This window comes from Diceros bicornis, chromosome 7 (assembly GCF_020826845.1).
Source record: "Diceros bicornis minor isolate mBicDic1 chromosome 7, mDicBic1.mat.cur, whole genome shotgun sequence".
NCBI lineage: Eukaryota > Metazoa > Chordata > Mammalia > Perissodactyla > Rhinocerotidae > Diceros > Diceros bicornis.
Genome location: NC_080746.1, coordinates 67545467 through 67572739, shown reverse-complemented (window position 1 = coordinate 67572739; position 27273 = coordinate 67545467). Strand labels below are relative to the sequence as shown.

Below are 27273 nucleotides of genomic sequence, written 5' to 3'. Positions count from 1 at the left end.
TGAGCTGTGAAGGAAATAATGGTGATGTGAAAGAGAGGGAGTAACAGGAATTTGAAAGCTATTTTCAAAAGAGAAGTTAGAGAAGACTTCTCTGATAATAGGACATTTGAGCTGCAAGTTCAAGGATGAGAGGAAGCTGTGAATGTGCGGATTTGGGGAAAGTACATTCCTGCAAGAGGGAGCAGCAAAGGCAAAGCCCCTGAGAGAGGAAGACGCTTGCTTGGCATGTTGAAAGAACATAGAGAAAGTCATCGTTGTTAACATATAGTGAGCCGGTGGATGTAGGGGTATGAGATGTTGGTAGAGGCTAATTCAGGTAGAGCCTTTGGCCATGGTAAGGAGTTTGGATAACTAGTATGAGGGGTATATATTCTAGGTCTGTTGCACGATTAGGGATAAGGTGTCAAAATTTGGAGGAATGGTTGGCTAAGATGAACATTGAATTTGGTTGTCTAAGAATCAAGAAAAAGAATATGGGGAAATAGAAGGGATCTGGAGTGGGGATAGGCACATAGCTAATTAGCTAAAGGAAGGGGAATAAATATAATTCAGTTCTGCATAATTCTTGGGATCAAGCAATATGTGTTTTAAAAATTTCTATAGATTCTAGGTCTGTGTTATATCATTCGCAGAATGCTTAGTCTATTCCAGGCATTGTGTTATACTAGGCATTTTCACTTGCATCATTTTAGTAACTTCTCATAACAATCTGTGAGTGAATTTGTTGGTGTTCTGATGTCTACAGATGAGCAACTCAGGGGGGCTAACTTGCTTAAAATCCAAGTCTAAGTCTGTATGAGTCCAAAGGATGTGCTCTTTCTATTTCCCGGTTGTAATTGTTATACCACAGGCACCTCCTCTTAGTTATCTAGAATATTTAATGAGCATTTTTTTCCTGAATTGTTGTGTGTTGTTTACTGTTATGTTCTCCTTTCTATCCATTGAGAGATAGGATGGATTTTGATTGATTGTGGAGTTGAATGCGTTTTTTCCAGCTTTCTTTGAAAGGAGTACCTGGTTAAATACTGAGAATGCCAGTCCATATCAAAAACTGGGAAGGGTAGGGGTATGTGACAAGACTCAGAAACAGATAACCTGAATCACCTCTCTATATCTGGGTGGGAAGAGTGACAGTCTTTCTCATTAATACTCCACAAGTAGTTAGATATTTTAGATTACGATTCCTCCTATTTTATAGAAAGAAGATGGAATTTGTTTTGGAAAATTTAAGTAATTTGTCAGTAAACTAGCGTTTGTAAATGAACTCTGATTTCCTAGTTTACAGGTCTCTTTTAGAGTCTCCAAGTTTGTTGGAAATATTTGAGGAAAGAAATTTATTAGGCCACAACTTTCACTTGCTGGAAATTGATCATTGACTAGTTTCTGTTGGTTGGTACTTCTTTTTTGAGGGACTGGTCCTGTTTGGATTCTATAAATCAAGGGTCAGGATTCTGAAATGAAAATGTGTAGGGTGTTTATAAACTCATTCCTTGGTGTTCATGAGATCTGTGTTCAGCCTAGTCAGTCGGCTTAGACGGAGTCATTTGTGAAGGGCAGAGCAGGGTGAGATTGAATTTCAAATTTAGCATAGGTTCCTGACACACAGAGGAATTTCTTTTGTAAGTAATGGGATTCTGCTTTCCTGCCTCCTCTTTCCCTGTCTATTTTAGTAACTACTTTGCTTCTGAAGGTTAGGAAAGATTCCTTTAGATGATGTTTTTATCTTTAGCATTGATTCTGGAATAGACATTAGATGGTCGCCTACCATGAGCAGGGACACAGATGAGTTAGGACATGAGGCTGAAAAGATTGGTTGAGGTGAGATCTTGAGGGGCTTGAACCCTCTAGGAATTGAGGAATCGTTCTGAAAGCAGGAAAGGAACACAGTTGGACTTGGTTGGTAGAACAGAAAGCTGTGAGACCATGTGGAAGATAGAATTGGAGGGGGAGGAACTTGTCTGTCTTCTTGGGTATAACTAGAGAGGTAATATTTCAGTCCCTCAAAATGCATTGAAAGCAGAATATAAAGGAAATCTGGGAGGTCTGAACTCCAGAAGGCAGAGCTCTCTGGAGCCTTAGAGCAGTGGTTTTCAGACTTCAGCGTGCCGCAGACTCACCTGGAGAGCTTGTTTCTGTTCCCACTTCAGTAGGTCTGAAGTGGGGCCTGAGAATTTGCAATTTTAACAAGTTTCTAAGTGCTGCTGCTCTTTGGGAACCACTGCTTAAGAGGCTTCGCAGCTGAGACTCAAATAAGGGTGGGAGGGCCAGATGTTAATTGGTATGCCTTCTTTCATTAACCTAGAATTTCACGTCTATACTTCAGACTCTCTTGGGTGGCTTACCCTATAACATCAACAAAGCTTGGTAGAGGTCTGTGCCCTCAGTCGCAGTGACTCTTCTCACGATATCCATATCACTTCTGGATGAGGCTTCCAGCTGTGTGCTTGTGTCTAAACAGCTGTTTGACTGATTTTTGGAAAATGCCCATCCTGGGCACTTAATTCTATTAGGACAAGTGACATTTATGCCAGGATAAGCTCCCTCCTGCCCTTTAGCACAGCCTCCTGATTGGCAGGACTATTTCAGGGACGGCAGGCAGGCTCAACATTGAGTGTGTTCTGTTGATTAGCTAGGTTTACACAGGACATGCCTGGGAGATTATCTCTTTAGCCCAGGAGTTGAATTTCAAGGGCAAAGTCCACAGTTGGCAGTTGATAGGCTGAGAACACCTGGAAGAAAGGATTTCACTGGGCTTTCACTGAGCCAGGCCTCAGTGCCTCTTCCCACAGAGGTCAGGTTTTCTCCTTCTCTGCTACCCAAGCAGGTCACTTTGGGATGCTTCTCCTGGAGCAGCATGGCTCCAGGCCCTGCCCCATGCTGTCTGCTTCAGGACCTGTGGCTTCAGGTGAGACACTTGAGTTGGTAAATACAAGCTGCCTGCTCTTCCCTGGCATTCTCATTTCTTGAATCCTTGTCTATGCTTGCTTCTCCCCTTGGGGGAGGATCTTCATTTCTTTTTCGTGGTCAGTGACTCTTAGATTTTCCCTAAAGCTCTCCTTTTCTTAGCTTCCCTCAAGCTCTCCTTTTCTTAGCTTCCCTCGTTAGTTCAGCACAATCAGAGAATTCCGTTTCAGTGTGGGAAGGGATATTAGAGGTTACCTGACCTAGCACTGTCCAACCTTTTTCCTATCCCTACACACACAGAAAGTGATCATTTTTGTAAGGCACACTGGCATAAAAGGAGGAGGCTGCTGGTAACACTGAGCCCCAGTGCTGTCCCAGGGGTTGAAGGAGTCAGTGTGTTTGCACAGCTGTAACCCATTACTGGCGTGCTGGTTTAGAACTCTGATCCAGTCCCAGGTGCGTCAGAGTTTAGAGATGAGAAAACTGAGCGCCCAAAGTGGCGGAACTAGGATTGGGCCTCAGATCTGTTCGCTCCTGCTGATTCAGGGCCTTGCTGTGTACATAACACAAGGACTGTAATGTGTTACAATTTCTGATTAGCAAGCATGCATGAAACTGTCTCAGGCTGATTTTTGTTTAAGATTTTTTTCTTTTTTTTTTTTTTATAATGAAGCAATACATTTATTCTAAAACTTTTACAAAATAGAAAAACTTATAAGTCGGAATATGAGCCTCTCCTATAAACCCGTGCCCCAGAAATGTAATCATTGTTAACCAGTTGGGTATCAATGGATCTTTTTTTCTATAATACATTTATATATACATTTATTTTATTTTCACAAGATAAGATTATACTCTAACCAAAAGATGAAAGTAAAAAGTTTTGGTGAGGATGTGGAGAAAGTAGAACCCTCATACATTGCTGGTAGAATGCGAATGGTACAGCTGTTGTGGAAGCAAATTCTTTTGGTTCCTCAAAAAGCTAAAACTTGCCATGCGACCCACTCCTAGGTATAAAACCCAAAGAGTTGAAAACGGGGACTCAGATGCTTGTATGCCAATGTTCATTGCAGCATCATTCACAGTAGCCAAAAGGTGGAAACAACCCAAATGTGCATCCACAGATGAATGAGTAAGCAAAATGTGGTGTATACGTATAATGGAATATTAATCAGCCATAAAAAGGGATTAAGTTCTGATACCTGCTACAACATGGATGAACCTTGAAGACATTGTGCTAAATGAAGTAAGCCAGACACAAAAGGACAAATATTATATGATTCTGCTTATATGAAATATCTGTGATAGGCAAATTCATAGAGACAGAAAGTAGATGAGAGATGTTCAGAAGCTTGGGGAGAGGGGAGAGTGAGGAGCAGTTGCTTAATGTTTACAGAGTTTCTGTTTGGAGTGATGCAAAAGTTTTAGAAATAGATAGTGGTGATAGTTGCACAACATTGTGAATGTAATTAATGCCACTGAATTGTAAACTTAAAAATGTTTAAAATGGCAAATTTTATATTATGTATATTTTACTATAATAGAAAAAATGATTATACTCTACTGAAAATTTTCTTACTTGATAATTTACCTAGGCTATTTTTCCATGTCAGTACATTACTTTTAACAGCAGCGTTGTGTTTCCTCAGGTATATGTATCATAGTTTATTTAACCAAACCCCTATTGATGGACATTTGAGTGGTTTCCAATTTTTCCTGTTATGCAAAACAGTGCTGCAGTAAACAGCAGTATATGGCTGTCTTTGCCCAAGTGTTCTAGTACTTGCGTTACCTTAGGCAAAGTTCCTAGAAGGGAAGGTTTGCTGATCAAAGGGTATGCTCGCTTAAAATGTTAATACATATCACCAAACTGCTTTCCAAAGAAGTTGCGTTAATTTATTTCTCATCAACAGTATATAAAGGTGCCTGTTTCCACCACATTTTTGCCAACATGGGCGTTATAGATCATTTTAATCTTTGCCAATCTGATAGGTGAAAAGGGATTTATTGTTACTTTATTTAGGATTTCTTTAGTTATTACTGAAGTTGAACACTTTTTATGCCCGTTGGCAGTTGTACGTATGTGAATTTTCTGTTCAAATACTTTGTTCGTTTTTCTGTTTGATCATTATTTTTTCTTGTAGATTTTCTTGTAGTTAGAACTCTTTGCCATATGATATTTTTTCCCCAGTTTTTTTCTTTTATTTGAAAAGTTTGTAACTTTTGATTTTATGCTAATTATTTGCCTTTCACATGTTTTAAATTTTTATGTAGGCAAATGTGTGGTATTTTCTTTCATGGCTTTTTTCCCCCCCTTAATGTCTTTTGAGTTGAATTTTGTGTCATACTTTGAAAAATTTTCTTCACTCATTAGAATTATAAAAATCATTCGTGTTTTTTCCTAGTGTTTTTATGGTTCTATTTTTTTTTTTTTTGGTGAGGAAGATCAGCCCTGAGCTAACATCCATGCCAGTCCTCCGCTTTTTGCTGAGGAAGACTTGCCCTGGGCTAACATCTGTGCCCATTTTCCTCCACTTTATATGGGACGCCGCCACAGCATGGCCTGACAAGCGGTGCGTCTGTGCGTGTCCGGGATACGAACCTGGGCTGCCAGCAGCGGAGCGTGTGCACTTAACCAGTATGCCACGGGGCTGGCCCCTATGGTTCCAATTTTTATATTTAAACTGTAATTAAGTTTGTAGTAAGGACTAAAGTAGGAATTAAACCTTATCGATTAAAAAACTCTAAAATAACCTTTTTCCTATAAAATTTGTAAACTTCTGTTCACTTTAGTATTTTTAGTGAGTGAGGCTACCTATATTCAAATTCTTGTAATGGTTCTTATTTTAGTGTGTACTATACCATTAGAAACATTTTCTGCAACATTTATGGAGGAACATTTCTGCATTAGTTTAGAAAAAAAAAAGCCTTTAGTGATAGGCAGATCAAGAAATCGCGCCCAAGTCTTCTGATTCCCAATCCTGTGTTTTGTTTGTTTTCTGTTATCCTTACATGTTAACAGCCAAATTCCTTTTCTTTAAAATATATTTTTTTAAAGATTTTATTTGTTTATTTATTTTCCCCCCAAAGCCCCAGTAGATAGTTGTATGTCATAGCTGCACATCCTTCTAGTTGCTGTACGTGGGACGCGGCCTCAGCATGGCGGGAGAAGCAGTGCGTCGGTGCGCGCCCGGGATCCGAATCCGGGCCGCCAGCAGCAGAGCGTGCGCACTTAACCGCTAAGCCACGGGGCCGGCGCCAAATTCCTTTTCTTGATGTTTGGGGATAATTGTATCACTCTCCTTCTGAAAAACTTTACAATGAATCCTATAAGCAATGGTATTTGACACGCTAGACCTAGGTAATGTGACGTAAAAGCCTCTCTCTTAAATTATACCTCGTTTGATGCAATCAGCCTGTCTGAGTTGGGAGCAGGGAGGCAATTGCATGTTAAAGATGCATAGTTTGGTGCTGAGGAGAGTCAAGGGCCAAAGTCTAGAGGGATGTTAAGATCTGGGAAAAGTGTGGCTCTGGGGGAGGGGAGGAGCAGGAAGAAGTGTGAAGAAACTTGATTGCTTAGGAGACAGATTAAGGAAGATTTCTGAAGTGAGAAAAGGAAGAGGAATAATGTTTATTGAGGACCCAGTTATGTCCCAGGTAGTAAACTAGTAGGTCCCACCTAATTGTATTTTAAAAGTCAGCTTTTAGTGCTGGGTCAGTGTAGGGTTGCTGCTCCTAAGAGTCGTGAACCCAGAAAAGAAAGCTTTACCCAAATGGTCGAGTAAGTAAAATCCTGGAACTGGACATTAGGGTTTGAGAGACTAAGGAGAGCAGCATTGGCTCGGCATCGTTCCTGCTCTCTTCAGCCAGGAGCTTAGAGGGAAATGTTTTTAGTGGAAATAGGCTAAATAAGGAAGCAGAAGGAGAAGCTACTTCAGATCAGCAAAGGTTCATTAGGCCCCTGTAGGACAAGCTGCATACAGACATACAATCCCTACCCTTAAGGAACTTAATAGTTTAGTGGACAAGACATAAATGGTCAGTACACTGTAGTGTGATTTATGCCGCCATACAAGTGGCACTGGGAGGAAAGGATTAATTCAGTCCCTGGTGGGAAAGGAGTGAGGAAGATGAGGACAAGGTTTCACAGAGGAAGTGGTGCCAGTTCAGATTTTGAAGGAGATTTTTTTGTTTGTTTTGTACCTTTTGACCACTATGAATAGTTATTTATTTATTTATTTTTTAAAATTTTTTGTGAGGAAGATCAGCCCTGAGCTAACATCATGCTAATCCTCCTCTTTTTTTGGCTGAGAAAGACTGGCTCTGAGCTAACATCCACGACCAATCCTTCTCCTTTTTTTCCCCAAAGCCCCAGTAGATAGTTGTATGTCATAGTTGTACATCCTTCTAGTTGCTGTATGTGGGACGCGGCCTCAGCATGGCCGGAGAAGCGGTGCGTTGGTGCGCGCCTGGGATCTGAACCCGGGCCGCCAGTAGCAGAGCGCGCGCACTTAAGCACTAAGCCACGGGGCTGGCCCATGAATAGTTATTTTTTAAGTGGACAAGGCAAGGAGGGGCATTCCAGGTTGAGAGCTTAGCCTGTGCAAAGACAGAGAGGAGTGAAGCAGCGTGTGCAAAGTTCTGTGTACATAACTACCAATTCGTCATTTTTGCTGTTCATAGTGGGGCAGAGTGAGCAGTATCAAGATGAGACTACAGAGACAGGTCTCAGGGACTAACTCGTGAAAGGTTGGATCTACCGTTGTTCTCCTAACGCCCCAAAACATAGTGGGTGTTTAATCAACAATAATTTTATTATTATCTCTCATGGTTTTGGAGGTGTGTTCTCATGTAGTATTAGACGGTGGCTGGGGCTAGAATCGTCAGAAGACTCACCCCCATGTGTGGTGCCTGAGCTGGGAAAACTCAAGCAGCTGGGGCTCCTCAGCTCTGTGCCCTCACTACCCCCCCCCCCCACATTTATGATTTCCTGTTGTCCCTCCAGTGTGGTGGCCTCAGAGGTAGCTATATTTCTCTTATCAGGTGACTCAGGACTTGAAAGCCAACGCCCCTAGAGAGACTGGCAGAGGTTGCGTGGCCTTTATCTAACCTGGCCTTGCAAGTTGAGCCCCCTTGGAAGGTAACCCTTCACGTAGGCCACATTCTGTTCCTGGAGGTAGTTTAAAGGGGCCCTTTTGGTTCAAGGAGAGGAATATCAAACAGTCTGCAAACTTGTTTTGAAATCACCACAATCATACAGAGAAACTTGAATTTTATGCTGTAGGGCAGTTTTTCCCAGACTTAATTCATTGTTTACCATCTTCACAGTATTACCGTGGTCTCTTAATACCTGAACTGTTATTTACATAATGTTTAAATCAGCTCACTTTTGAACTTAAATTTATTTTAAAAGGAAATGTTATCTCACTTATTTATTTATTTTTTTGCTGAGGAAGATTCACCCTGAGCTAACGTCTGTTGCCAATCTTCCTCTTTTTTTCCTTGAGGAAGATTCACCCTGAGCTAATATCTGTGCCAGTCCTCCTCTATTTTGTTGTATGTGGGTCGCTGCCACAGCGTGGCTGCTGACAAGTGGTGTAGGTCTTCGCCCAGGAACTGAACCCGGGCCGCCAAAGTGGAGTGCGCTGAACTTAGCCACTAGGCCATGGGGCCGGCTCCCAATTGTCTTACTTTTTTAAAGTGGAAAATCAATATTACTTGCCACAGAAGGTGACTTTTAAAGTAAATACAATAAAAACAAAAAATAACGTTTTGAAAGTTTAGCCAGACACGGCTGCCTATGAAAATCTTTGCTCTCTCTTAAGAGATTATCAACTATTAGAGAAATAAAGACAGCAGCAAGTGGAGACTTTCTTCTTAATCTAGAGAGAAGGTTTGAAAGAATTAAAAAGTGAATTATTTGATCACCTTGTGATTTCATGCCATTTAATGCTGTGTGATATGATGTTGAGTGCCTGCCGTGAAATTGCTGACCACGTTTGGGAAGCACTGCTATGCACAGTGGAGCTGCTGAAAGCATTTGAGCACTGGAGTGATATCGTTAAATTTGCATTTTAGCAAGATCACTTTGGCGGAAGTGTAGAGAGCAGATTTGAAGAAAGTAAAACTAGGAGCAAGGAGGTGGTTTTTAGGAGATTATTGCAGTAAGTCAAGCAGTTGATAATAAAATCTGAGTTAAAGACTGGCAGGGGAATGGAGGAGGTGACTCTAAGACACTAAGAAGGTAGAATTTGCAGGACTTAGTGATAGATTGAACTAGAGTAAGAAGGAGAATGAAAAGGCAGAGATGACTTGTAGAAGCTTGGGTGACTGTGGAAAAACTACAGGAGGGGAAAGTGTTTTATTAGGGGTGGAGTGGGAAATGATTTCAGTTTTAGGCATTCCTTTTTCTTAAAATTTTTAAGATAAATTCACTTGCCAGTATGGATTTGTCATTGTTTCTTTGGGGGATTGTTTAATTTCTTCCTGTCTCCCTTATATTTTCTGTAAACTGTAAGTTAGATATAGAGCTTGCGTAGATTTAAGTTAAACATTTTGTGGGGGAAAAATCCTTAAAGGATGCAGCAGATCAGAGGCACGTAATGTCTGATTTTCCCACTATTATTGATGTTACATTTGGTCACTGCTTAAGGTAGGGCCAGCCAAATTTCTCCATTGTAAAATTATAGTTTTCATTTTTTAACCAGCAGATAATCTGTGGGTGACCTTTGGCACTGTTCCCCATCAATCTTTCACTTAAGTGGTTTTATTTTTTAAACTTTATTATGGAAAATGTCAAACATACACTCAAAAGTAGAGAGAACAGAAGATGAACAACCCATATATCCATCATTCCACTTCAGCTGTTATCAACACATGGACTAGCTTGTTTTTTTTTTTTTTTAATTTTATTTATTTATTTTTCCCCCAAAGCCCCAGTAGACAGTTGTATGTCATAGCTGCACATCCTTCTAGTTGCTGTATGTGGGACGTGGCCTCAGCATGGCCAGAGAAGCGGCGCGTCGGTGTGCGCCCGGGATCTGAACCCGGGCCACCAGCAGCGGAGCGTGCGCACTCAACCGCTAAGCCACGGGGCCAGCCCTGGACTAGCTTGTTTTATCTCTATCCTTGTCCATTACCCCTCCTTCTTCTCCATTGGAGTTTTGGAAGCAAATTCCAGGCGTCATACCATTTCATCCATAAATACATCAGAATGTATCTCTAAAAGACATTTCAGCCATGTTTTAAACTTTAGTGGTGATTACTGACCAACAATTTTTAGTTGCCTTCAAGAAGAAACGGAGAACACTGATGATTGAATTGATCCAGAGTTAGGGCTTTACAAGTAGGTACAGTGGAAGGAGAAACAGGCTAGAGATTTGAGGGTGTGACAGATCATGGATTCTTGCCTGGAAGGATAGAAAGGTGGTGGCTGCTGTAAACTAGAAAAAAGAAGGAGGGCTGAAGTGAAGAGTGACCTGGCCAAGGTCAAAGAGCAGCTGTTGCATAGTAAAAAGGTCAAGAGCTAGGCAGGAAGGGGAATTGTAGTCAGGGAGTAGGATTTTGGAGGAGAAGATGGGGATGTGTAGTTTCAGGCAATGACAAGGCCCAAGGTTGTCCATAGGTGTGGGTGACTAAAGTAAAATTGAAGTCAGGGATTCAATCGTGAGAGAAGGGTTTTGAGTGGACCCATCCACATAGGTATTGAAGTTGCCAGGGTGAAGAGAGAGCTGTCAGGGAGAGCCCGGTGTGTGGAAGGGCAGGAGATGGTGCATGCATCTCTGAAGAGTTTGAAGATGTGGAGTAGTTCCTTTACGGCAGAGCAGCAGCGCTATGGGATAGGTTGAAAGCGCAGTCAGTGATAGCAGAAGGCAAAGTGAAAAATTGCAAAACATCATTTAAACAGCTTTTAAGCCTTTTGTGCTCTAGTAGACATTGCTGTCCGCTGGTTGGAAACCAGTGGGGTGGGGGATTAAAACAGAACAGGAAGCAAATTGTGATATGTTGGTGGGGTTGAAGCAGGAGCCCTCTAGAGGAGACGCATTTGGTTGCCCAAGTAGTGCCAGTATTAGGGGAATTGGCCTGTGAGTCCCTGCTCACTGTTTTATCCCTAAGGGATCCCCTTGTGTAGTAGCCCCTGATGCCTTTTTGATGGAGGTTTGTTTTGTTAGCCAGTCTTTGTGAGGATTTGTGTTGCATCTTTACACTTTGCTTACAGGTTTTGGGTAGGGCAAGCAGAGGGAGTGCCTGTCCCTGCGTGAGGCACTGGTCCAGAGAACTCCCAGCGTTTTCTTGCTGGGTGACCACTTGCCTCTTAAACTTCTAGAAAGACATTGATGGCTTGGGACTAGAGGTAGAGTGTCCTCTTTTCTGACCTTGTCTATTCTGAACTTCGTCTCTAAAATACCTGGGAAGGCATATATATCTCTCCTGGGTTATAGCCCATCAAGCTTTTAGGAAAGAAGCATATTGTAGGTTTCAAAATTTTGAAGAACTTTGAGCTAAAGACATGGACTTGGGAATGAGCCAGAAATGAAAACTTGAAATGATAATTGCTCCTCCCAAAGGTAGTATCTCTTGAAATAATGCTTATAGGATGATTGTCACTGAAGGAGAAGAGATTAAAGGGGAGTTGGGAGAAAAGAAGGCCTATCAGGCTTAATACCAGCATATCCTTGATTCCGAAGTAAGCAGAATCTGTGCCCAGGGGAGGCTACAAGTGGGATGATTTCTCACTATCTTGCCAAGCACCTGTGTTTAAGGGAGTGGCTGACCCAGATGCTTACATGGTTTTATATGTTTTAATGTTGAAGGAAAAGTTTTTCTATTAGGCTGTATTTGGAGTTAATTTCCTGCTGACTTTGCTGGTATGTGTTGTGTGTGTGTGTGTAATCAGAAATGTCAGCTCTGCTTTATGCATCTTTTCCTGGAAAATAATGATAGTTATTTACATATGAATAATAACTTACAGCATATAGAATATTTTTACATACATTATTTCGTTGGTTTAATATTCTTTCTTTTCAAAGAGGAATTGAAGTTGCTGGCTACAGAAGACATAATAAAAACAGCACCTTACTGTATTTTCCATGGTAGAAGGAACAGGAACTTTATTTTTTTTATTGCAGTAACATTGGTTTATAACATTGTATAAATTTCAGTTGTACATCATCATACTTCTATTTCTGCACAGATTACATCATGTTCACCACCCAAATACTAATTACATTCCATCACCACACACATGTGCCTAATCATCCCTTTTGCCCTCCTCCCTCCCCTCTTCCTCTCTGGGAACCACCAATCCAATCTCTATCTCTATGTGTTTGTTGTTTTTATCTTCTGCTTATGAGTGAGATCATATGGTATTTGACCTTCTCCCTCTGACTTATTTCGCTTAGCATAATACACTCAGTGTCAATCCATGTTGTCACAAATGGCTGGATTTCATCGTTTCTTATGGCTGAGTAGTATTCCATTGTATATATATACCACATCTTTTTTATCCATTTGTCCCTTGATGGGCACTTAGGTTGCTTCCAAGTCTTGGCTATTGTGAATAACGCTGCAGTGAACACAGGGGTGCATGTATCTCTACGCATTGGTGTTTTCATGTTCTTTGGATAAATACCCAGCAGTGGAATAGCTGGATCATATGGTAGTTCTATCCTTAATTTTTTGAGGAATCTCCATACTGTTTTCCATAGTGGCCACACCAGTTTGCACTCCCACCAGCAGTGTATGAGAGTTCCCTTCTCTCCACATCCTCTCTAACACTTATTGTTTCCTGTCTTGTTAATTATAGCCATTCTGACGGGCGTGAGGTGATATCTCATTGTAGTTTTGATTTGCATTTCCCTGATAGTTAATCATGTTGAACATCTTTTCATGTGCCTATTGGCCATCTGTATATCTTCTTTGGAGAAATGTCAGAACAGGAACTTTAAAGTCAGACCTAATTTGGCTTTTCCTTTTACTAGCTGTATGACCTTGAACTTTAGTTGTCTTAATTGGTAAAATAGAATTGATAACTTTTACTTCATAGGATTGTTTTAGAGTAATATTAAATGAATTAACATAATTAACACATGGGAACAGTGCTTGGCACACAGTAGATAACTGGTAAAGGGAAAGCTTAGTCATGTTAATAACATAGAAACAGATTGTCAACACCAAGGAAAAAACGAGCATGCAAATGTCTTAATTTTGTTAATTAAGACGGTGGCTATGAATGGCCTTCACTTTGACTCGGAGTTTCTTGGCAGTCTGGGAAACTGACCTTCTGATACCTTACCATTAGGAAGGAGAAAACATACCATTTTCTCAGGGCAAAGTTTGTTTTTTTATTTTTATATTTTAATGAAATTTCTTATGTGGATATCTTTGTTAGAGATGTTGAATTATATAATAGATAGTAATTTTTACCATTTTCTTTATCGAGTTATGTTTTATTTATTTTTTTCTTATTTTTACAACCACGAGGACATTTCTTTCTCATTTTTACAACAAATGCTTATGTGATTTCGATTTCCTATAGCTCTCTTATAGTGACTGCTGATAAAATACGAATGTATTACATGAAATTGCAACTCAATGAAAACCACCCTGTAAGGAGCTGAGCTAATGGTGTATCTATGTAGCTTTCCAGTGATCTAACTGATAGAAAAATGGAGCTTAAAATACCCAGGGGCATAGATAGTCATTACACCCCTTAGATGGTCTTCCTTAAGACCTCTTCGTTTTTTCAGTTGGAATTTTGTAAGAGTTGGACAGCAATCAATTCAAGGCCCTGAGTTCTATATTCTTTACTCTGTATTCTGTATTTCCAGCTGAAGCAGATCTGTAGACTTTGGAAAACAGGTGGAAGGATTGATTTCCTGCTAGAAAGTTAGAGCTGTGTAACTTGTGCTCTTGCCTGTAGTAAAACATTATTTTGTTTAATCTTTATAATAGCCTTGGGAGGGAAGGGAACTGATCAAACATTTAATTCTCTTTGAAGTACCAGATATTGGGCTTTTCCTCCATTTACAAATGGGAGGCTGACTGAGTGTTGAGAGATGAGGTGAATAAGCCCATTGCATTCCTCCCCTCTCTTCTCCTCCATCTCTTGGGTCATAAGTGCTAGAAAGGGATTGTCCTTTGCTTTGTCTGTGTGACTGCTTCCGACCTGGAAATGACTATTATCACTTCTAGATAACACTAGTCCTGGGCAATTGCTGAATGAAGCTCACATCACAAACAGATCATGGGATTATAGTTATAGACCAGGGAGAGATCCTAGTTGGGAGTGGGTGACTTTTCCAGAAGATGAAGAACAACCACAGGGCAGGCAGGTGACTGCCTTCCAAATGCAGGGAGTGCCCCTTGCTCTGTGTTACCTTGTTGGTCAGAGGCCGGTAGAATCAGGGGAATTTGAGTCACAGAATAATTCGCATGTGTGTTCTTTTATGCTTTTGTACCTTTTCCTCTTTGCAGCTGTGATCCTAGAAAACAGGAAAAACTGCTATGATCATAATCAACATTTAATGTAAAGAAAAACTGATCATGGTTTGTCACTGACATAGGGCAAATTCCGGCCTTGGGCCTGGAGATGAAGCTTGTGGAAATACAGGCAGCTGGCTCCTTGGATGAGATCCACAGTCTGAAAGTACAGAGTGGCTTAATTTCAGTGGATCCCCATGGAATCTCAGACGTTGTACCTTCCTTTCTATGCTTTCTTAACAACTCCTCAACCCTCTGGGGGCTTGTGTAATAGGGGGTACCATACCCAGAAAGAAGATATACATGCCAAAAGAACGTCTGTGCTGGTTCGTAGATGCCGCACAGCCGATACTTTCTGGATTGGTTTTAGGCTTTAGAGGTTTCATATTTGCCTAAATGCAAGACTGGCTTGTGATTACCACCTTGCTCACTGGCCCACTTTCGTCACTGTGCCCTGAGCTTCCATGGCCTTTGTTTTTTTTTTGTGAGGAAGATTAACCCTGAGCTAACATCTGCCAATCCTTCTCTTTTTAGCGGAGGAAGATTGGTCCTGGGCTAACATCCGTGCCCATCTTCCTCTACTTTATATGGGACGCCGGCACAGCATGGCTTGACAAGCAGTGCATTGGTGCACGCCTGGGATCCGAGCCTGCGAACCCCGGGCCTCTGCAGCGGAGTGCGCGCGCTTAACCGCGACGCCACTGGGCCGGCCCCTTTCCCTAGCCTTTATCTCCTTAATTCTAGGGAAATAGAATTGCTGGTTTTGCAGATGAGACCAAGGCCACTATGAGGCCATTGCTTTTGTTGCCTCAGTCACCCTCCTCATCACAGATAGGTCAGTCATAACTGGTGTTTCCTTAGGGCTTCTGAGTGTAAATAAGTGGTGGGGTAAGGGGAGAGTTGAATAAAGGAACGACAGTTTGGGCCGAAAGGTCCTCTCCTCGGGGGGCTGTTCTTCTGACAGACTTTGTACCCAGGAAGCTTCACCAAGAGTCTTCTTTCGGTCACTCTTACTACCCAAAAGAAGGTGGTCTCCACAGTGGGTTCAGAATCTGTGAAATGGAGAATGAATTATTATTAACATTTTGTGTGGAATTTGGGAACTGTGTAGTTCTCCCTGACCCATACTCTCTGCCCTGCAATCATGAACAACTATTTCCAGCTGACTCCTACCTCATGCCATCTGCATCTTGTTCCTGAAGATTCTCACCTGCATGAAGACCTCTAAGCCCTGCTTTCCCAACTCTTTGATTTTTGTAGAGCTTTTGTTACACTTCTGTCTACAATATCGCCTTCTTTTTCTGCTAACCTCTTGCATTATTCCTGGTAAGACCCTTGTGCTATTGGAAGACCACCTCGACCTTATTTCTTTTTCCTTTTTCTATTCTTTCATTCAAAATTAACTAACTTTATTGATTTTTTTTTTTTTTTTTTTTTTTTTTTTTTTTTTTTTGGTGAGGAGATCAGCCCTGAGCTAACATCCGCCAATCCTCCTCTTTTTTTGCTGAGGAAGACGGCCCTGGGCTAACATCGGTGCCTATCTTCCTCCACTTTATATGGGACGCCGCCACAGCATGGCTTACCAAGCAGTGCGTCGGTGCGCGCCCGGGATCCGAACCAGCGAACCCCGGGCCGCCGCAGCGGAGCGCGTGCACCTAACCGCTTGCGCCACCGGGCCGGCCCTATTGATTTTTTTAAATAAAAGAAATACATGCTCTTTGCAGAATATTTGTACATAACATAAAATATTAAGAAGGAAGTGAAAATCACATATCATTCCTCTACCAGAAATAGCATAATTACTGTTGATGTTTTGGTATATACCCTTTTGGATCTTTTTTCATATATATTCTAGATATGCTTTTTTTAAATACAAATATAGCATTGTTTTGTAACTTTCTTTTTTGACCAATAATGTTACATGGATATGTTCTATGGGCAGTACATATAGAGCTACTCTGTAATGTTTAATGCTGCATGGAATTCCACTGTATGGATGAGTCTTTATTTATTTAATTAATTTCCTGACAGTGGACTTTTGGGTTGTTTTTGTTATTTTGCTATTAAAAGCTATGTGGTGGTAAATATCTGCATATCTATATATCTATCCCTACTTGTATGAGTCTTAACTTCATGATAAATTTCTAGAAATGGAATTGCTAGATCAAAAAGTATGTAATGTGCTTAAATTATTTAATAGTATCTTTTAAATTTTAGGTATATGGAAAAGAAAAAAAATTGATGTAATAAAAACCTATGTACCCGTCACTCAAATTTAGTAAACATTAACATTTTACTATATTTGCTTCAGATCTCTTATTTAAAAATTTTTTTTTCATATGACAGATATGACTATAAAGTTTTCCCCAGTCTTTTCCTCCCTGAAATTGATATGCCTTATTACCATGCATATCTTATCCTTTTAAATATGTGTCCGTAACTAATGTATGGCATTGTGTTTTAAAATTTTATACACATGACACTATTCCTGCATGTAGCCTTTTACAGCTTGATTTGTTTCACTCAGTGTTGCTTTTGAAATGTATATATGTATAAAATCATTCAATTTAATTGGTGTTTGATGCACCATTGTATGATAGTGAGAGATGGTTAAAGCCTTTCTACTTTTTGTGTATTACAGACAGTGCTGTGATGAGCATCCTTGTTCAAGGAATGTACACGAGTTTGTGTACGCTAGCTACCTATAGTGGGCTGCGTGATTCTTCAGATTTATGAGGTCCTACCAGATTGCTCTGTATAGTGGTTGTATGTGTTTACCAGCAATGTATATGAGTTTTCATTTCCCCAAATTTTTGCTAACACTTGGAGATTCCACACTTTTCAGTATTTTCCAATAAGATGAATATGAAGTAATATCTCACTGCTTTAGTTTGCATTTTCTGATTTACCAGAGAGACTGAGCATTGTTTCATATGTTATTATTTGAGTTTCTTCTCCTTTGAATTGTCTGTTGATATTTTTTACTTGTTTTTCAGTTGGGTTGTCTTTTTCCTACTAATTTTTGAAGTTCTTAATATATTCTGATTTTTAATCATTTGTCAGTTATGTCCTTTGCAGTTATTTTCTTCCCGTCTGTGGCTTGTCTTTTCACTTTATGTAGGATATCATTGTGAGCATAGATTTTTCAGAGCTTTCGAGATATATGTATTCCTAAATTGACCTCTAGAAAAGTTGTGCTGGTTTACGGTACCTCCACCGGGGTATGAAAGTGCCCCATTCGCCGCACCCTGCCTGACTGTAGGAATAGTGTTATCATCTTGCCTGATCTGATAGACAAAAAGTGGTATTGCCTCTTGTTTTTCCCCTTGAGCATTCCTACCTCTTTATTGTAGCTGAAACCTGGCTTTTCCCTGAAGGTCTCACTTCCCTTGTGACCCTCTCTAATGAAGTGACTTCATCTCCCCACCTGGCTTTCGCTCTGTAGCCCCTGACCTTGCTTCCCGTCCTGCCTGGCAACCTTTCCCATTTGAAGTCAGTCTCTCCTTTCACGTATATCCCCTCTCCTCATTCTTAGTGCTGACTCCCTCTTGACTTCCCTGTTAATTGCTTACAGCCTTCTTCAGATGTCTCTTTTCTGGTATAATCAGGACTTGAGAATTCATTCTGAGAATTCTTCAATGCTCAGGCCTCACAGTCCTTCAATCTTTTTAATTCTCAAGACTTCATCTTCATTCCTCTTAAGAGACTCATAGCATGGCCATACCTTTGTCCTCATCACTTGGAGCTATTCCACTTTCAGGTTCCTAAACTCTGAAATTCCCTTCCCTCCCCAATCTCCTGAATGTTTACACCTCCCACTCTTTCACTGCCTCCTCTGGTCAGCTGGATCTCTGGCCTTTCCCTGCTTGTTGTATAGCCTTTGAGCCGCCCTCGGGACTGCCCACTTACTTTCCTGGTCAGTCTGAACCTCAGAGACAAGAATTCCAGTCATGCTGTTGATTACCTGAGTTCCCTCCCTCTCTCATCCTTCCTGTGATCTTCAGTCCTGGTGGACTACATGATCAGATTTTTCTGCTTTGGCCCCTAGATTTCTGAGTACTGCTTCATCTGTCTGAAGCACAGATCCTGACCCATCATTCCTTTCTCAGAAAATTTCTAATTTCCCAGAGAAAAGATAAGATCTTTAATTTGGCTCTCAAAGGCCTCAGATCTGACATTTCTCTCTCTTTCCAACTCCAGTTAAACAAGACTGAACCTCTTGCTGTTCTTCATATGTCTCCTACTTTCCTACCAAGACTTTGCTCATGTAGTTCCATCTGCCCAGGATTGCCCATTTATTCTTTTGCCATTTGATCTTTGAAGCCCAGTGCAAGGCAGCCCTCTCTATGCCTCTTCAGTTGGAAGTAATACCGCTCTATCTAAATTCACAGCATTTCATCTCTTTAATGGCACTTAATTTCATCTCTCTAATGGCATTAAAATAGTCTTCCTGGTATTTGTTATATTTATGTATCTGTTGTATCTACCTTACTATATAGGCTCTTTAAGGATGGACCCATGCCTTATGCATTTTGGTGTCCCAACCAGCACTAAGCACATTAGTTTGCACATGGTTGGTATTCAGTATGTTTTAGCTGAATGCACATATGATCGTAAGTGTGAATGGAAGGAGAAGAGACTGTTGCCCTGGCTTATCAGAGACTGTACTTAAAATTTCATATCCCTTCACCTGCTCTAGTGAGTAAATAATCAGACTTAGCTTGACCTGGCCCAGCAGAAGACTAGATCAAGCTCCTGACCCACATTGCAACTCGGGGAGCGTGAAGTTTGTACTATTTTAGGAGCAGGAGCCTTGATACCAAGAGCTCCATCAAGATGTTTTGGGGTTTAGGGAGTTAGGCTGGCTACATTCTATGCACTGTAGGGGAGAGGATTTCAAAGTAGTACAGGAAAAGATAACACTGAGAATGCTTTGGCAGAGGTAGGAGTGGAGGGACTGGAGAGCATGGTGACCCTGAGGTGAGAGTTTTGTTTTCATTGTCAGGCCAGTCTCTTTCCTCCTTACCTCCCAGGGCTGAGCCTCAGTTGGATATGGGAGAACACCATGGGCATGATATTTGCCATTCTTCCTGCTTTGGGGCCTTGAGTCACAGTCTTAACTCTTAATCTCTAACACCTCCTCTCTCATTCTATCCAACTACTGTTTGTCCTTTAGGGTCTGGCTCACATTTTCTCTCCCATAGAAACCCTGTCCTGAGCCACTGCAGCCCCTCCACCTCCACTCATTGTACTTGAGAGTACTTTTAGTCTGTATCTCACATTTAATTATTTCCTATTGTGTCTTGTTTCCCTGAGTTAGTCTGTGAGCTCCTTGCATGCAAGAATCACATCTCATGTTTTTTTTCTCTCTGCTGAAAACAAGGCAGTGATCATTAATTACTATTGGTTTTAATGAGGAGCCTGATACTAAAACTTGGAAGATTATCAGTAGTAGAAAAACTGAAGATGGGAAAGGACATGAGGGTAAAACTTAGCCTTGGGCTGGTTCTCCAGAGTCTGGATCTGGAAAGGCGATGCCTGTGCATCTTAACAATCTTCTAGTATATGGGGGAGGAGAGTAGGTTTCTTGGATTCTGGCTTTGAAGCTCTGCCTTCCAACAGTAGTCAGCATCCAGGCAGGTGGGGGAATGAGGTGTTCAGGATGTGGCCTCCAGGGAAGAAGAGATAGGGCTGATGGCTGGGACCCCACACAGCAGTGACGGACTTGGGGTGAACTGGCACCATGCCGCTTCCCCTAATGCGTGGGAGCTGAAGGCACACAGGGTAGATTGAAGTTCGAAGGATCCTTTACCAGCCCCTTCCCTGAGCTGGAATCAGGATGGGGAGCAGCAAGCCAGTTGGCTGACTTGCCTTTTCTGCCTTAAAGTACTTTGTTTCTGTTGCTAACAACAGACATGGGTAGTGTAAATAAAACGCAGACACTCAGGCACATAGACACATATGTGGAGACTGAAAATTTGAGTTGTCAGGGGCAGGGGGAGGGACTGAGGTGGAAGGGGACTGAAAATGTGTAGCTAAGTCTCTAAAGTTACTCAGTGTGCCCTGGGTCCTCCTTCCAGCCTTTGGCGATGGGCCTACCATTAGGGGTAGCTGAGTAGGGGGAGCCTGGCTGTCGAGTAGGAGATGATACTGTCTGGATGTCACAAGTTTCAAAGGCTAGGTGCGTGTTACAGTTGGATGCAAAGCTTTGCTCAGGCAGACCCTCCTCCAAGCTAGATGCTGGTGATCTGAGGGCTGATGGCAGCGTCTTTCCTTCTGTCCTGCCTTTTCTTTCTTTTTTTTTTTTTTAAATAATTTGATTTATTTACTTTTTTCCCCCAAAGCCCCAGTAGATAGTTGTATGTCATAGCTGCACATCCTTCTAGTTGCTGTATGTGGGACACAGCCTCAGCGTGGCCGGAGAAGCGGTGCGTCGGTGCGCACCCGGGATCCGAACCCGGGCCGCCAGCAGTGGATCACGAGCACTTAACCGCTAAGCCACGGGGCCGGCCCTGTCCTGCCTTTTCTTTAAGGCTTTGCTCATTGATTCCTGTAGTGCTCGTGTGTGGTGTACATTGATCAGCAGCAGCGGTGGTCTTTATAAAAGTCCCCTGAGATCTGCACACCTAAAAATGTGACTGGTGTTTTGAGTAAGCTCCTGAAAGGTATAGACTGAGACCGTTTAGCCTTGCTGAGAAGGATGGTCTTACTAGCAGGAGGCTGAAGAGTTAGTGCTGTAAGACGTAACAGTGCATCTTATGTGAGATGAGCTTATTCAGAGACGATCTGTGTGTGATTGGCAGTTAAGGAGCCCAGAGGAATGACATGATGATATTGATGTTCCACGATGCTTAGTCTGTCATTTATGAGTAGAGAGGACAGGAGATGGAAGAATAGAGGGAACTAATAATGGTAATAGTAATATTTCACATTTATGTAGTGCTTCCCGTGGGCTGGTACTCAATAAAGTGCTCTATTTTTAATCAGAGACCATGGTAGTAAACTAGGTATGAGACGATGAGCTGGAGAAAAATTGCACAGAAGATGACATAGTTAGCTTCTTCATTTTTGGCTATATTTGGCTATTATTTGGTTAAATAAGAAATGGCTCCAAGGACATCTTCTTCCTGGGCTCTGCTTCCCAAAACTTGTCCTTGAAGCCGCTGAACTGGGGCTGTTATCTGGCCCGGTTGGGCTGCTGAGCCTTTGCATACTCCCTGCCAGGAACTAATGTCCTTGGGGCTCAGCTGGGGTGTGTCCCCAATCCAGCCATCTGGAAGGTCAGAGATATTAGCCGCTAGAATGTGCCCATTAGTGCTTCGAGGGGTTACAACCTGTCAGTGGAATCCTAAGCCTGGGAACTGCTGCTCTCACAGGGCTTTTCAGAGTTGGAACAGGCTAACTATTCTAGCACTGACTGCTCCCTTATTTGGACACTAGATTTTCAGGGTGAGATTGGCCTTCTCCTTTGGTTTAGGAGAGTGTTTTAAGGATCGGATATCTTTGCAAGTGATTTTCAAGGAGATAACATGACACCAGAGCCATACCTCTCTTCATCTGATTCTTTCCGTGGCCTCCTGCACATCCACTTATAACACCAGGGTGGGGGCCCTGTCCACTTACCTGTTCACTGTCCCCTCAACACAGTCTTCCTAGGGGAGAAATGGATAACACATCATGGAGCCAAGTGTCAGGGTGGCTGAGGCTCAAGAGTCTGGCTCCAGGGGTTGAGGGAGACTTCATGCCCAGCCTTGGGGCTTGTTTCTTGGGCATCAGCCTGTGGGGATCTTACTGTGCCCATTGACTTGGTGGATTTGCAGTTTATCAGCCCAGCTGCATGTGGGGCTAAGGTGGGTGCATGGAGGAGTGTGGGTGGTAGTGGTGGCGGATAGTGGTGGTAGGTGATAGTAGTGCTGCCAAGGGTAAAGAAGGTTTTTTGGCAACTTTGAGAGCGTACTCCCCTGCCCACCCTCACTGTGGATAGCCAATTATACTGGAAGCCCAGCTCTGTCAACCTCTGGCTTTCCTTCTGGTTGGCTCCTGTGAACTTCAGGAAAGTAATTCAGCTCATGGCAGTGACATTGGATCCTATTGGAGGAAGGGAAAGCAGGAAGGAGAAGAACGTGTTTCTGTCAACAAAGGTGTGCTTTCACTAGTTGGAACTCGCTGTAAGGCAGCCTTCAGCCTTTTGGGTGATTACTGTGGGCTTAAAGTGTAATGCCATTACGTGGAAGAGGCTGTAAATCCCAAAGACAGGTAGGGCTGTGGAGTGGAGGTAGGGCCTCCATCTGCAGTTGCCAAGAACCCAAGGTGAAGGCTGATGGAACTGAGAAACTGCGACTGCCCAGAAGGAAAGCACGTTTGCCGGTGGTAAGTCCTTTGCATGCAATACCTTATGTAATCTGCACAGCAGCATTTCATGGTTGGAACTGTCGTCTCCATTTTATAGATGAGGAAACTGAAGCTTAGAAAGGTTGGGTAGCTCATCCGTGGCTTCATAGCTAGTGGAGGCAGAGTTGGAATTTATACCCAAGATGGCTCTTTTCCTGTTATTCCTTGTAGAGGAAACCATGACAAGCCATTACTTTTTTTTTTTTTTGTGAGGAAGACTGGCTCTGAGCTAACATTCATTGGCAATCCTCCTCTTTTTGCTGAGAAAGATAAGCTGAGCTAACCTCTGTGCCCATCTTCCCCTGTTTCATATGTGGGACGCTGCCGCAGTGTGGCTTGATGAGTGATGTGTCAGTCTGTGCCCGGGGTTCGAACCTGCAAACCCCAGCCTGCCGAAGCAGAGCGCGTGAACCTAACCACTATGCCGCTGGGCTGGCCCCAACAAGCCATTACTTTCAATAAACTTTTTATTTTAGGATAGTTTTAAAGTTGCAAAGATAGTGTGGAGACTTCCTGTAGAGCCCACAAGCCATTAATTTTTTCCTACTCTTCTGGTCCATTTTATGAGGATTCTTTGGGAGTGGGGCACAGATTTGGAGTGAGGACATTTTTTCCAAAGATTCCAACTTGGTGATTTTTCAGCTAGGATTTTTGAAAGTCTATCAGATATATCATTTCTTCCCCAGTTGCACTCTGTCTCAACTCTGCTAGACTAGGCTAGACCTGCCTTTGACATCTAGTTTCAGAGTCAGTACCCTACTTTTCTGACTCTCAATAGAGTTGGATAGCAGCTGAGTTTCAGAGAGTTAGGGAAGGCAGGTAGCTGTGGGGAGGATCCTTAGCAGCTTGGCCTCTGGACATACTTCTGTCTGAGGAGGCTGTGACAGGGGAGTGTTAATAGTTTCAGCTGATTTTTTGTGACCTGGAGCTAGAGCCTCCTGAGGGACACAGGGGGCATCTATGTGGTGAGACCTGTTTGCTTGGATGTTGTCTTGAGTCAGTCCTTGCCTGGTGCAGACTGGTTTGTGGTGGCTGCCCCTCTGGACCCAGGCCTCGGTCTGCAAGCAGGCAGGCTGGCTGTGGGCAGGATAATATCCGTGGGCAGCTGGTGTGTTTCGCTTTGGGCCCCAGGCACATTCTCCATTTAAGGGAAAGGGGTCTGTGATCTCCTTGGCTCTGGGTGTGAATGGGCTGGCCCGAAGTTTGCTTATGGCCTTTGCTGGATGTGCTTTTTCAATGAGATCATTCCAGAATTACATTCCTACAAAATTATGTTTCACTCAGGACGTGAAGCTGGATTTGTGTAAAAGCATTGGCACTAAAACTCAGGGCTCAGAGCGGGGCAGAAATGAGAATAGGGATAAACAGCTCTTCTTTAGAAGAAGAGGAGGATGGAAAGAGAGAGAAAACAGTTGTTAAAGGATTTTGCATTTAAAGTTGGTACACTATAAGCATAGCCATGGAGTCGAGACTGGCGCTCAGTCCATGGAAAGGCAGACGTGACGTTTGTTGTCCCAGCTGCTTGCCACCCCCAGGCAGTGTGGGCTTGCCCTCCCACATCTAATTTTTCTCTCTTCACTTTTTTTGTCTCTCTCTGTCTCTTTTTCTGTGTTTCTCTCTCTCTGTCTCTCTTTCTATCTCTGTCTCTCTTTCTATCTCTGTCTCTTTCTTTCTCTGTCTCTCTGACACACACACACACACGTGCGTGTGTGCACACAGCCTCTCCATGCTGGCAGTATGAGATTATCTCACTCTGTATGATTCTGCCTTGTATCCCTGTGTAAATGCTGTTCCCTTAGCTCGGAATGTTCTTTTCTCCCTTTATCTGCCTAGAAAACTCCAGTTGCTCTCTAAACTCATGTTAGCATTGCCTTCTCTGAAGTTTGTTGTGCTGCCCTCAGACAGAGTTATTTTCTGGTACCTCTGTGCTATCACTCCCCTTGTACATCTGACTCTTCTGCACTTCTCATTTGGTATATTTGGAAGGCAAGGAATATTTCTTCCAGTGCCTAGTACAGTGCTTGGTAAAGAGTAGGTACTCATTAAATTATTGTTGAAGGAAGGACCTGAATGAATGAATGAAGAATTGGATATAAGTAAAAGTTGGGTACTGCAGGCAGGGCAAGCCACAGAATGGTGGTTCACATAGCGTAAGTGACATCAGAGGCCAGGGGATAGTCAGACTTGCAGAAAAGGTAGTGTAAGTGTGTGCGCGTGTGACTACAGAAGTATGGAGAAGTTTGTGGAGTGGTAACATAGAGAGTCTAGTGAGTTCTAGTTGCACAGGCAAATTACAGGGATTGGGGCTGGACTCACTCAAGGTTAGATGAAACTACTTCCTGAGTAATCTTTGCAAAGCTGCAGCAGGATGGAGAGGAAAGAGCTCTATAGATTTGGAATTGGGGATTCTGGGTGGTAGTGGTAATAGTACTCTTAACAACAACAACAACAATAACATAGTCCTTACTATGGACCAGATACCATTTTGTATATTGGCCCATTTATCCTTACAGTAAGCCCTATGAGGTAGCTACTATTAATTACTGACTTAAGAACTGAGGTCACACGGCTACAAAGTAGTTCTACATGTGGTTCTGCAGTTGCTAGTTGAGTAACTTGGGGCAAGACAGCCTGCCTGAGCCTCAGTCTCCTTCTTTGTAAAATAGAGAAAATATCTATTGCATTTAACCTCTTGCACTTGTTTGGTAAAAGGAGATAACATGTGAAAGTGTTTTTGAAAAGTATAAAGCACTCTGAAGTGCTTTGGAGCCAGTGTTTGGGAAGAAGGGAACCTTGCAAAGTAATTGTGGTTTAGATATTGGGCTCATACTTAATGTGTGGGCCACAATTGTACTTCACAGCTGCACTGAGCTGGCTAGTGGTGTATGTGATTATATTTAGAATCAGGATTTGAGCTGCCATGTAAGAATCAAGAAACCAGTTTTTATTGGAGCCAAATGTGTATGTGAAATGTCACTAGGGATAGATATGTAGGGCTAGCCAGCCCTTCCCTCCTATCCAGGGAAGTAGTGGAGAAGCAGGGTGGTGGGCATTTACGTAGGGGGAATTACTCTGTTGGACCCTTGGTGGCAGAGAGGCTGGTTTGAGAGGAGGCCCGTGTCCGCTCCCACAGTCCAGCTGCACAACAGCGACTGCAGGATTCTGTGGGCCACTGGGTGTGACCTGTTTTTCTTCAGGTGAGAAATTTTGGGGAGTTCTAGAAGTTGCTTTACATTGCTATTGCCTTGGTATTGGAGACTGGGTCCAACGAAGTGGCCCATTTTTGTGGGCACTGGACCTACAAATGTGCCAACACTTGGGCTTGGGAGTGAGCTGTGCTGAGCCAGGCAGTGGATGAGGAAGATGGTTGAAGGGAATGGAGGGGGAGTGTCTCTGTGTGCAGGCAAGGAGGAGCAATGTGGCTTTTCTGAGGCTCATTGCTAACCAGTATTCCTTGGACCTCCTTAGAGCCAAGCACCCTCCTCTATGAGGTCTGAGCTCAGAGTGCCTCCAGCCTGATAGTTGTGTGGATTGGCCATGATGCCTGTGTGAATAATTATAGGCCACTGAACAGAACCACCAGTCAGCTACATCCCTCAAAAATGCCTAATTGTAGGCTACAAACATGAAAATATACAAGAGCTTAGATACGTGTCATACCTCATTACAAAGAGTGATGGCATGAGTCAGATGTGACTTGGGTGGCTTTTAGTATGTTGGGAGCTGCTTGGTGAGCACACCCGCTGGCCTAGAGGAAGGGAGGAGGCGTATTACCCATGCTTCCCACGGGGAGACCGGAGACTTAGGGAAAGGGGAGAAAATACATGCTGTGATCGTAGCTTGCTCTTCATGTCTACACTTACACAGCTAAACCAGTGTGGTTCCCTGATGGTAGACAGTTCCTCTTGGGGAATTGTCTCCATCACCAGTTTGCAAACCACATTAGAAAATATCACATTTGAATCTCAGGACCTTGGCTTTTGCCCGTCTGATATTTTTGGATTTAACTATTTCTAACACTCCTGAAGGCCCATGATGGGTAATAGTTTATAAATCCAAGTTTGAGACATAGTGCTGCCAGGACTCAAGGAAGCAGGGTGCCTTGTTGCAAGTGAGCCTCTCAGTGCCCAGCGTTGGCATGTCTGCTGAGCTCGGTAAGCCTCCATTCAGAGTTGTCTGTGCATTTATGGGGAAGGTAACATGAGTTAGGACAGCGATTCTTAAAATCAGGCTATGGAGGAACTTGGGGAGCTTTGAACCCCCTAAAACAGTAGACAGAAATTTATGTTCTTATACATTTTCTGTGGCGATTTTGGGGTTTATTAGATACTCAAAGGGCTCTGTGACCTCAAAGTGAGTAACAACTGCTGAACTCTAAAAAGTGGAAATTTGGGGTAGTCTCAGTATGCATCCCCTTTGGTATCAAGGCTCTACAGTGTACTCGACAGTTACTGCTTATTCTGGCCTAAGATGCTTTTCTCTGCTTTATACTTTTTT

General features: G+C 42.7%; 1 protein-coding gene across 8 annotated transcripts in view; it reads left to right on the top strand.

The window, feature by feature from the left end:
• DENND2B (DENN domain containing 2B) overlaps positions 1–27273 on the top strand; it is a 152798-nt gene that overhangs the window by 55908 nt on the left and 69617 nt on the right. The window contains exon 1 of one of the 8 annotated variants that reach the window (XM_058545938.1): positions 2612–2905. The exons of the other annotated variants lie outside the window; for them this stretch is intronic. The gene's annotated coding sequence lies outside the window, so the exon portion shown is untranslated. Of the gene's footprint in view, positions 1–2611; positions 2906–27273 lie in introns of those variants that run through there. 8 annotated transcript variants of the gene reach the window in all.